At 39.0% G+C, this 10,558-nt stretch overlaps 1 long non-coding RNA gene across 1 annotated transcript in view; it reads left to right on the top strand.

Annotated features, from left to right (window-relative positions):
- The first annotated feature begins 420 nt into the window (after window positions 1-420).
- Window positions 421-10,558, top strand: part of LOC125013373 — an 83,341-nt gene continuing 73,203 nt past the window's right edge. Inside the window, exon 1 of the long non-coding RNA XR_007113382.1 lies at window positions 421-665. This is a non-coding gene — a long non-coding RNA (uncharacterized LOC125013373). The remainder of the gene's footprint in view (window positions 666-10,558) is intronic.

Here is a 10,558-nt window from a genome sequence, read left to right as displayed (position 1 = left end):
TTAGTATTGCAGTTGAGTAACATTGCCTCACTGGTGGGGAACAGCTAAAAAATTGATATTAAATAAATGCAGCACACTCTTAAACATTACCCTATTTCTGTCCATACCATACACTGTGCAGCGAAACATATTGTTAGCCTAATAATTGAAAAGTCTTTTTTGACTTGATGTTACAATATCAATAAAAATACCTTCTTTCTTTCTTGTTTTCAAAACGTTATGCATATACAATTCAATATAGCTATACTTGTTTATTTTTAAATAGTAGCTACAAATTCACTTTAGGTTTTGGGTAAATTGATTTTACCAAATAAAACAAAAACAAACAAACAAAAAAAATATTTCCAAATGTTACCTTGCAAAATGGATACATTATCGCGAGATTATGGTCTACGTAACACGCCACCTGCTGCGTGAACTGCTTGACAGGTGACCGAAGTCTTGAAATAAGTATCTTTCGTTATTTCATAAAACTCACCCCTAAATATAATTTTACTCCCACAAAATAACAGCCACGCCTTCGTCCATTTTGTCACTTGGCGGCTACCGAAATGCAAAACTTCCACGTTTTAAACCCGTTTCGAGTAATTTGGTTGTGCTCGCCGCGGCTAACGTGGCCTCCAGCAGTAATGACGAGGAGGAACCAATCTCCAGGAGAGGGTTTGGTAAGTTATATTTTCAAACAAAGGCAGCCTCGAGTTAATTCCAAATAGTCTTTTGGTGTTGATTTCCAATTAAATTTCAGCAATTACCTTCAGCCTCCTGGGATGAAAAGATATCTGGGCAGCCATCTTGGTTTTGATTTGGAAACTTAACATATGCCATATGCCGCGCATTTGTATGCCAAGTAATGCACGAACAGAATAGATACCAAAAAGGGCGTTTGTTATTGTTAAAAGCAGCTGCACTGCCATAATGGAGAAATCTTATATCTCACGATTAATGAGCTGTAAAGATAATTAATACACTTCCGCTGAATATGTATTTGACTGTGCCTAATAAGTCGTCATATGTGAGTCTTTCAGTTACTTTCAAAAGCATAAACTCAACAGTTTTTAGAGAAAAATAGAAATAGATAGAAGAGTGTTAATGTGATAAAGATTTGTTGATACATGGTTATCAATTCAATACAAGATTTTGAATCTGTAATATTGATGGCGATACAAAGTAAGTTTTATTCATAAGTACTTTTTCAGCACATTTGACAAGTATTCTGGGAAGGCTTTAAAACCAATGGCTCAATTTTGCACCATCCATCGCCTAAAATGGTCTGATTATAACTCATTCAAGCTCTGAAGAAATCAAACCATGCTGCTTCCTGTAAACGTAGCACAGTTATTTAAATGAATGTATATCTTAACTTTCCTCTGCATCCTGTTAATGGTCTTCCGATCTGACCTTCGGTTTAGGAAGTGCTATCTTCGTGTACTATCTAGGCGTTTGAAGGGGGCGCCTGCTCCTCACCAGGTGGCACTGTAGCACTGCTGAAATGCCAAAAGCCTCCACTGCATTCAAGAGAGATCACAGACATCAGATTTGCTTCTCAGACATCTCATAGCCGTTCAGAAACACTGCAGAGGATCCTGGCTGTTTTTATTGTTTGTGTTGCCTTTACATTTTGTTGGTTGAGGTTGTCATAAAAGTCGGCCGGTTTTGGTGTAGAAAAGTGTAAATAGCTAATTTACCGACCTTATAGTCGGCTTTAGTAGTGACCTCGACTGAAGACGGCTTGCTGTACCTGAAATACCATGAGCTCGTAGCCATAGAAATCCCATTCAATCATGGTTTAAAGAGTGTTGAGTGGCTGGAGGATAATCAGAGGGAATCAGCCAAGGTTGTCCGATGTGCTTGGGGAATTGTTGCTTTGTTAGAAATTATTAAAGTGTTCCCCCCCAGATCAAAACAGCCTCCCATTCACAGCTGACTGAAAGGCTTGGTCTGTGGCAAAAACCATTAAGAGAGCCTGTGGACTCAAAGCAATGTCTCCTGGCAGCTCTGCATTGCTCCTGGAGCAGTGAGCCATTGTTTATTCATCGCCACATTGGCATTCAAAGTGCATCCTCACTGTTCTCTCTCATAACCAACAAGTTGCAATTTTTATGCATGTGAAGGTTGAAGGCAAATTATTTATGGGAGACTGGACCTGAGGAAAGCGAACGGCCTCTAGCAAAATGGTTTACGTTGAGAGCAATCCTTTTCTATAGGCTATTGAATTCGCTGGATCACAGCAAGATATGCATGTATTATTCAGCTTTTCAGAGAAAGAAATGTTGCCCCGCTAGACAGTTATCTGCTTTTTTTGGACGCTGTGATGTATTTGAGACGCGCTACCTTTCAGGATCAGGTTAAAGTCTTATTTTTCAGCAGGGGGGCAAATAAAATGAGTGGAAAAAGGGGTCCTCTCCGGTGACCCTCCATCTAGGTTTTCACCTCCCCTCGCTGCAGCGGAGGCTTTAAAGTGAGAGGCGCCTCGGGAGAAATTGCAGGAGCACGTCTTGATGTCTTTGAATTGGAAGAAATGTAGAGCAAGTTGAGGTTCAGCTGCAAAGGGAAGGAACTTTCACCTGTGCGAGAGATTATTCAAGAACATCTGTTGTCGTCCAGATGCGGGGATGGGATGTGGGAGGCATGTGGTGCCAAACACCAGCAGGTGCAAGGTGAAAGGACTGCCACCTCTCCAGGAGCAGTTGATTTGCAGCATAATAGTTGCTCTACACACTTGTGGAGATGACACATCAAATTTGAACAAAATTGCGTGTTATAGCCTCTTTATATTCTGGGGGAACAATTTAAAATCCTTAATGGTTGTGACAGGGACTGCAGTCTGCAGATCTATTACTAATACAGCACATGGCTGTGTTTCTGTGGTTCACGGCACTTTAGTGGCTCCATGAAGAACGATTTTTGGTAGTTCATTGCGGTGCAATGTTCCATTACAAAACATTATTGTAACTTTATGAATGTACACTTCCTCGTTGCTTCTTTGATGCATCTTGACAGTGAAGGGCAGAGCATGTTTAAATAGTAAAATGGTGCAGTAGAAGCCCCTGCTTCTAAAAAAAAACTCCTTTAAAAAGACATGAATCCTGCTGGGGCTTATTTGGAAATTCATATCAGTCTAAAACAAAGTGCTGATGTTTTTATTTTTTTTCCTTCTTCCTCTTTTGAATATGTATAAAGAAGTATTGTCTTTTAAAATGATGCCGTTGTATATAGATGGCAGTGCCTGTGATGGCCTGAAATTGTGCCTTAAAATAGACGATTCAGCGAGCACACGAAGCAGCGCAGTGGCTTATTACAAGCTAAAACATCCATTTCTGGTGTGTTCCCTTGTTCGCGCGACAGAGGAAAAGTCTGATCCGCACTCTGCCATTCCCGGCTCGGTGCCACATTGTCCTCGCCGGTGACAGATCGGAGATGAGCTTCACAAGAGCTTCGCGAGAAGATGGCAGTTTCTACTTTTAGGCACGTTCCCGTTATCTTTTCAACATCTCGTTGATTATACAGTTAGTAGAAGCTGCAGCCGTCTGCGCCGCAATCACCAGTGTATTTCACTTTTTGTATACTTGTTTGTAAGATGTAGTGTAGAGCCGCTGATAAGACAAAGTTCTTAGAAATCATCTGTGTCTCACTTAATTACTTAGTTAACATGACAATGGAGGCTCATTTAATTAAAGCAACCAAGAGAACCTTGTTAGTACTTCAGATAACCAATTAGGCCTTGGCTATGGGCAGAAATATGTATTTTATTCAAGTGTATCCATGGTTTTGGAAAAAGAAAATCAGTTGCTTTTTAGGGGGTGCAGTGGCGGCAGGGTGGAGGAGAACAGGGACACAATGCTTAGTGATTGAATAAGTGATTAGACCTCAGGTTTACACAAAGGCTCCTCACTTGCAGTAATGGCTGCCTATTAGGGCTTCGTTCTTTAATTTGACATTCACATGCATATCAAAGTGGCTAAGCAACTAGAAGACTGTGTGCTGGCCCATACAATGCAAGGCTCAGTTTGTGTTGCAAATAATGCTCTTGACCTTTAACTGATGAATAATAGCCTGGGAAACAGAATGCAATTATCCAAAGCATTGCAGTTGGTTCAAAAGGTAGCCACCAGTTGAGTAAGCTTTAGCCATGTGAATCCATTTTGGGCGTTTATTTGTAAATGATACATCTGTTATTTGGGGGCATGGCTATACAGTACTGTGTACAGTTCAGCGATTTTGAATTTTGCAAAAATTTAAAATCACAGGGCATTACTAATGAGGAAAAGGGAACAAAAGAGGAGCAGCAGAGAGTGGATTTTTATCCATCAGAAATATTAAAAAGAAATGTTTATTTGAAACCTGTATCTGGATCGCTGAGTATTCAGTGTAACCATCAGATGGAAAGGCCAGGGATACAAGCTCACCCTTGTGTGCATGGTTACTAGTGTTGTGTAGTTACTGCAGGTGGACACACTAGACACAAGGCATAACAAAGACACAGTAGGGTAATTATACGTAGAGTAGAAAACCCCTACAACTGTGCCCAGAAAAGTTATATATTAAACCCATGCACCAGAACAGGAAGCCTGTCTTGCTTCAGGCTTCTCCTTCTGTAATTTCACAAGTATTTAATTCATGCATTTAAGACCTGAATTAAATTTCTACAGTATGGAAAAGAAGCTTGCAAGGATATAATTTATCTTTCTGACATGCCCTTTTTAAATTGTGCCAAATCAAATATGCTTCGGGGTGGAGGCAAAATGTTTTATTAAAAAAACAAAAATCTTTGTAAGCTCCGGGCAACCACTAAACCACTTAGAAACAAACATAATGAATAACTAATTACATTACATGTCCACACATTTGTTTGTTTAATTGTCATGATAACATTTTTTTTATTATTATGTGTGGTGAGCATGCTTTTCAAACCTCAGCTTATGTGTGAATTAACAGAAGTCACTACACAGTAGCTTCAGTTAAAAACAAAAAAAAAACAGGGGGGAGAATTACCACAAAGACCTAAATGTTTTCGTTGACATATATAGAAGGAAGTGACAGACTGTCTTGAATAGAAGTGAAGGATCTAATGAAGTGTTTACAAGTGATTATCAACGTAACTGAAGAGCGTTGTTCACCCTTACGTTGGCTGTAATTACTCAAGGTCTGAAATAATATTCTTAAAATAAAACTCCTGGTGCTTGCGCTCTTTCTCAAAATACTAATTAACCGTAGTAGAAAAATTGTGCTCCATCTTGTTCCCATTAACACGCCTCTTTTGTTCTTCTCTGTACACATTTTTCTTGTTACACTTGCTCCGTTTCCTTTTGTTCACATGACAATGACTCGGTAAGAGTGCACCGGCGCTCGGTGCTTACACATCTCAAGCTCGGGCTTTCATGTCTTAAAACGAATACCCAGTGATAGCACAGGAATTATGCTTTGGATGACGGCTTTCCTCATCCCGCCGTTGTTTGCCACGCTTGCCTGTGTACAGCCTCGACTGTTGTGTCAACGTAGACTCGGCGTAGACGTGTAGAGATGACCACACAGGAGAACTAGACAAACAGCTCCTCTCAGCGCTGTTTTAACAACTGAAAACTAAATCCTTTGCACAGCTGAACAAAGGAAACGAATACCAAACATTTCTCTGTATTTGTCTGTAAACCTCTATATCTGATCACTTTTAATCAGCAATGCCAAGACAACTACAGTTGTTGACATCTTACCTCACTGTAAGAATGAATACACAACAGAAATGTGTCATTATTGGCATAAAAACCACTTAATGAAATTTTTCACAAGACAAAATCAAAACTGGAGTCTCCTGTTTAACCTTTCTTGGAAAATGGATTTTGATGCTCTGGTATTGATATTAGTTGGATACCAGACGGTGGCTTTTAAATTGATTCAGCATGTTGAACTGATGCCAGATTAAGTCGGTCAAAGAGATGACTCTGATTGGCTGCTGTTAGTGAGCGGTACACACACAGAAGAATCTTCTGTGTGAACGCTGAACTTCTGTTTGAAGTGTTGACATGTTCAGATGAAGCATGATTCCAGAGAGGCCGGCTCTGCAGACTCTTCCAAGCCTCCCAAGGAGTGGTAGCTTTTCCTGGTTGCCCTTCTGAATGACGAATACAGCCTACTGCCACCTGCTGGTACGATGAATTATTTCCTTTCATGCAGGTGCAGAATGTTTGTGGCCAGCAGCTCGTGGTGTTTGTGATGTGTTCAAGTGAAACTTTTTTTTTTGTCCAGACACAGACGATGGGAGCCAACATCACAGCTGGCCTTCGATGCTGTCTGTTTGATGTTGGTTTGGTGTGTGTCCATGTCTTTATACCACAAAAATAAGCCACTAACTAAATCTAGTGTAGCCTCAGATTCTTGTGGAATTTATGTGGTTTTGTTCAATCAAACTATCTTTAAATAACATTTTATTGTATTTAAATCACAACTACTTAATTGACAGTTTCCGTAATACAAAATGGAGAAAAAAAAGTAGCTGCAGAAGAACAGATTTGATTTTCAGATGCAATGTTTTCTGTTTTTAATATTGTAGATTGTCTATCTATAATAGAAAGGGAAGATAGAAAATATCATTTTAATCATTCAACATTTGGTTATCGAGTTTGTTATACCGCACAAATTAGTTAAGTCTGCATTAGTGCGATTAGTTGACATGGCACTGCACCACCTGAGACACAGCTGTCTGTGTTAGAGCTAATCCTTAGCCTAGCTTAGCAAAATGATAGGAGATTCCAGCTTAACTGCTGACAAGGACACTGCATTAAATGGTTTCTTGAGATATATTCATTGACAGGCCCCAAATATGACTCTTAATGTAACATTTTTGAGTGGTGCAAAGTGGTTCTGGCAGTGACTGGTTTAGCCTCAATCTGTACTTGGTAATGAAAAGCTAACTAGCTAAATCCTAAGTAGCATAGCTTGGCCGCCTAGCCTCTCGTACTTAGTAAAATTGAAGTGCTTTCTTGTTGATAAGCTGCCTTTAAGTCTGCTTTTACATGACCCAAACCATTAATCTGAACAAAGTGGTCAGGCAGCATTTAATTTAAGATGAATCTGTATTTAGAAGCTAAACTGGAGCCAAAATAAATAGAAGCTAAGTAGCATTACTTAGCAGGGTAGTCTCTAGCTCTAGTAGGCGCTGAGAAGCCTTAAAACCTTGCATTTTATATGCAATATTCATTTTAACTAGGCATATGTCTTCAAAAGAGCTGAAACAAAAGAAGAAACAATTGAGATTTTTTTTTAACATGCTGTGTTTCCCTATTACCCCTGAGAGCAACCAAACATAAACTGCCTCTGTTTTAAGTTTTATGCGAGAACTTTTAAACTTTGAATGCGTTTTTGTCTGTACTACACTCGATTGCCCTCTTCCTTTATAAGACGGTGCATTGTGTTTCTATCTATAATTCCTATTCATAAAGACAGTGAGTGAAATGGTTACAGAGCATGAAACAGATAATTTTTTAACTTATCCACATCTTCCCAAATGGGACTGAATTAGGTTCAAGCTCATTCAAGCTGATGAGCTTCATCCCATGATGCCTTTCCTTCCAGGTGGAGGCTCTGCGTTAGAATTCAGTGCCAATTTTAATTAAAACATGTAACTTTTAATTACCTAACTAATTAATTTAATAAGTGAAAATAGACTATAGTGATAAATGAAGGCGGCGGCGGTGTTCCTGGAGCAGCTCATCGGCTTGCTGAGGCTGCACGTGACTGACTTCAAGCCTTTGTACAGGCTGTCCCACAAAAATAGAACTCTTTAATATGCTGACAGCAGAAACTCACACACACACACACACAAAACATGAGTGGAAAAACATCCACAGAGGAGTTGCAGTGTATTAGGAAAAAGCATGATGATGGAATAAACTCGTCGTGCAACAATAGCAATTTTTTTTTCTCGACTATCTCTTATAAGATAATCACAAATAACTAAGTGTTCCAAATTAAGAATCTGCTTCAAATGAAAATTAATTATGCATTAACAATACTAAATATGATAGAAAGATTACATGCCGACGTAGCAGAATAAGAGATAAGAGGGGAAGATTGGGAAATGTTTGCTTATTGTATCTGAGTGGAGGCTATGGAGCGTAACATCAATGTAAATTTGGCAAAAGAAAACTTCTTTGCTTCTGCAGACATAAGTCACCTTGAGTTTTGGTTGGAGAAACTTCAGAGGAGGATGCTTGAAGCTTAGGCTCAGCAGATAATTACAGATTTCCTGTCTAAAACTCTCAACATTTTTTTTTTTTTTTTTGGGGAGTAAAGTTAAAAAAACAACCCTTTTTTCAGTTCCTTTTTCTCATTAATCACACCTAAAACCTCCACATCAACATCCAGCACATTTCCTCCCTCTGGTAAACATCAATCTCTGATTAAGTATCAGCGTATTAAACATCAAGCAGCAACACTGCTGACATTAGAGCCTATAGTGCTGTTCACAGCATCTTTCAGGTTTTAGAGTTAATCACCTCACAAACACAACTCCCTTCTCCCTGACACTTCCACACGGGCTTAACAGGCTGCTCCTGTGTGCTTTAATTAATGCAGATTTCTCCGGGTCATACTGTAGCAGACGGAGATAATTGTGTTGCGGTTATCGCAGGCTTCAGGTGCTCGTCCCTTATCATTGTTTGAAACAACCAGCTCATCTGTTTCATGGACATGACTTGGCATTTTTCCATCAGCCTAAAATAGAGACTGTTTGACTTGACACTGGCACCATATTGCGTTCTCTCACGGTGTTTTATAGCCACCTCATTTTTCATGGCTTTATTAAAGATCACTGGAAAATAAAATAACCTGCGGGGTGTTGTTAGCGGGGGCCTTTGGGTCCTGTGAGGTCGGGGGGAGGGGCCTCTGTGGATCGTGCCACAGATACTTCATAAGTTTGGGATCTAGTGAATTTGGAGGCCAGGTCAACATCTTATACTGTTTTAAAAATGTTTTAAATGGTGACTGTATATTAACTAACCATTCACCTCCGCCATCTGTTAAGTTACCAGACTGTGCTGTCCATATGGACTGCTCTCGTGAACGTGGTAAACACGGCCCCATTTTAAGACAGTTTATATTCATTGGACCCAGATAGAAATGATCAGGATCAGTCGTAAACATGGTTATTAGTTATCTAAAAGGTTTTACACCAAACCTCTCACTCTTTAGAGTGGTTACATGGGTCGTATTTATTACGACTGTGCTATTATTCTCATTATAAGCAGAATACTAGTGCTCATGTCAATGCAACACTAGAATTTAAAATGTATGATAGAAATGTAAAGTAAAACAAGTAACAGTCTTTGTTTACCATAATATTACATACTTTGCAGTTGGACGATTTAACTGCAACCTTCTATATTTAAGATAATTACGTTTTCACAATTTTTTTTTATTAATAAATGATACCTGACTAAGAATAAAATTTGTGTTGGATTCAGAACAAGAAAATTAAACCAATGTAGCACAAATGCAGTCTCAGTCATCCCCCCTGGGTGTATTTCTACAGGTGCTAAGGGTAATAGCTGATAGTAACTCAGCTAATTTAAATTATAGTAATATAAAAATCCACATTCAGAGAGTCTGCTGTAACACCTGAAGAATAAATATTTGAGAACGTGTGGAAACTCGTCGGCAGTCAGAGAACCACAAATACAATGAATGCAAATAAAACGAGGGCGTGAACTCTTCTCCTTTCTCGTCTAATTTTTCTTTTTGAACTAAAAGTTATAGATTGATAGTTGGAAAGTTTCCGCCATTCAAAAGTTTGAATAAAAACATATATTAATATAAAATGTGGGGGAAAAAATCCACTTTTGTATAATCAGTGATGTTTAAAAATCAGAACCTCATCTGACACGTCTAAAGAAATGATGAACCACGTCTGCATAAATTTCACATTTTTCCTTTTGTGCTGATTGAACGATCTTTAAGGAAATTACCACTGCAGTCTTGTGGAGATTAGCTACTATTAGAAAGCATTATTAAATTTTAAAATGCAGCAATCATGAAAAATTCATTTATAAACATACAACGTTTGAATTGCAGCGCGTGTGAAGTAATTCGATACAGAATTCTCTGTTTTGTATGCTGTGTGGTGTTCAAGGCCACAATTTTATCTTAGGAGCCACGCAAACGGATGTGTCCTCTTGCTTAACAACTGAACGAGCGAACACATAAGTAAAAGCAGAGCTGCCTGAGTATTTGTGCTGCACCGCAGTGACGTAGAGAGATGTAAGTGTGCACACAGAGCCTGTTGGCTTTGTTCATCCACTATTTAATGCCACATCATTTAATTATACCACAGCCAAGCCAAGTGCTACATGCCATCAATCTCAATCAATCAATTAGCAAACTAAACAAGCCATGCTCAGACATTCGTTCACTCTCAATTTCCCCATTGTGCTAATTACACTTAAACGTGTCATTCCAAATTAAAGTTGAACATTTAAATGGGATTAGTAGCATCTAACTGAAACATCACCCTTCTCCATGCATACATTCATGATGTGCTGACAGCTGGTGCAGCATGTACCTGCTTTTT

Source organism: Mugil cephalus, chromosome 9 (genome assembly GCF_022458985.1).
Source record: "Mugil cephalus isolate CIBA_MC_2020 chromosome 9, CIBA_Mcephalus_1.1, whole genome shotgun sequence".
In the NCBI taxonomy this organism is placed as follows: domain Eukaryota; kingdom Metazoa; phylum Chordata; class Actinopteri; order Mugiliformes; family Mugilidae; genus Mugil; species Mugil cephalus.
Note: the sequence above shows the minus strand (reverse complement) of the source record. Positions and strands in the feature narration are given on the sequence as shown.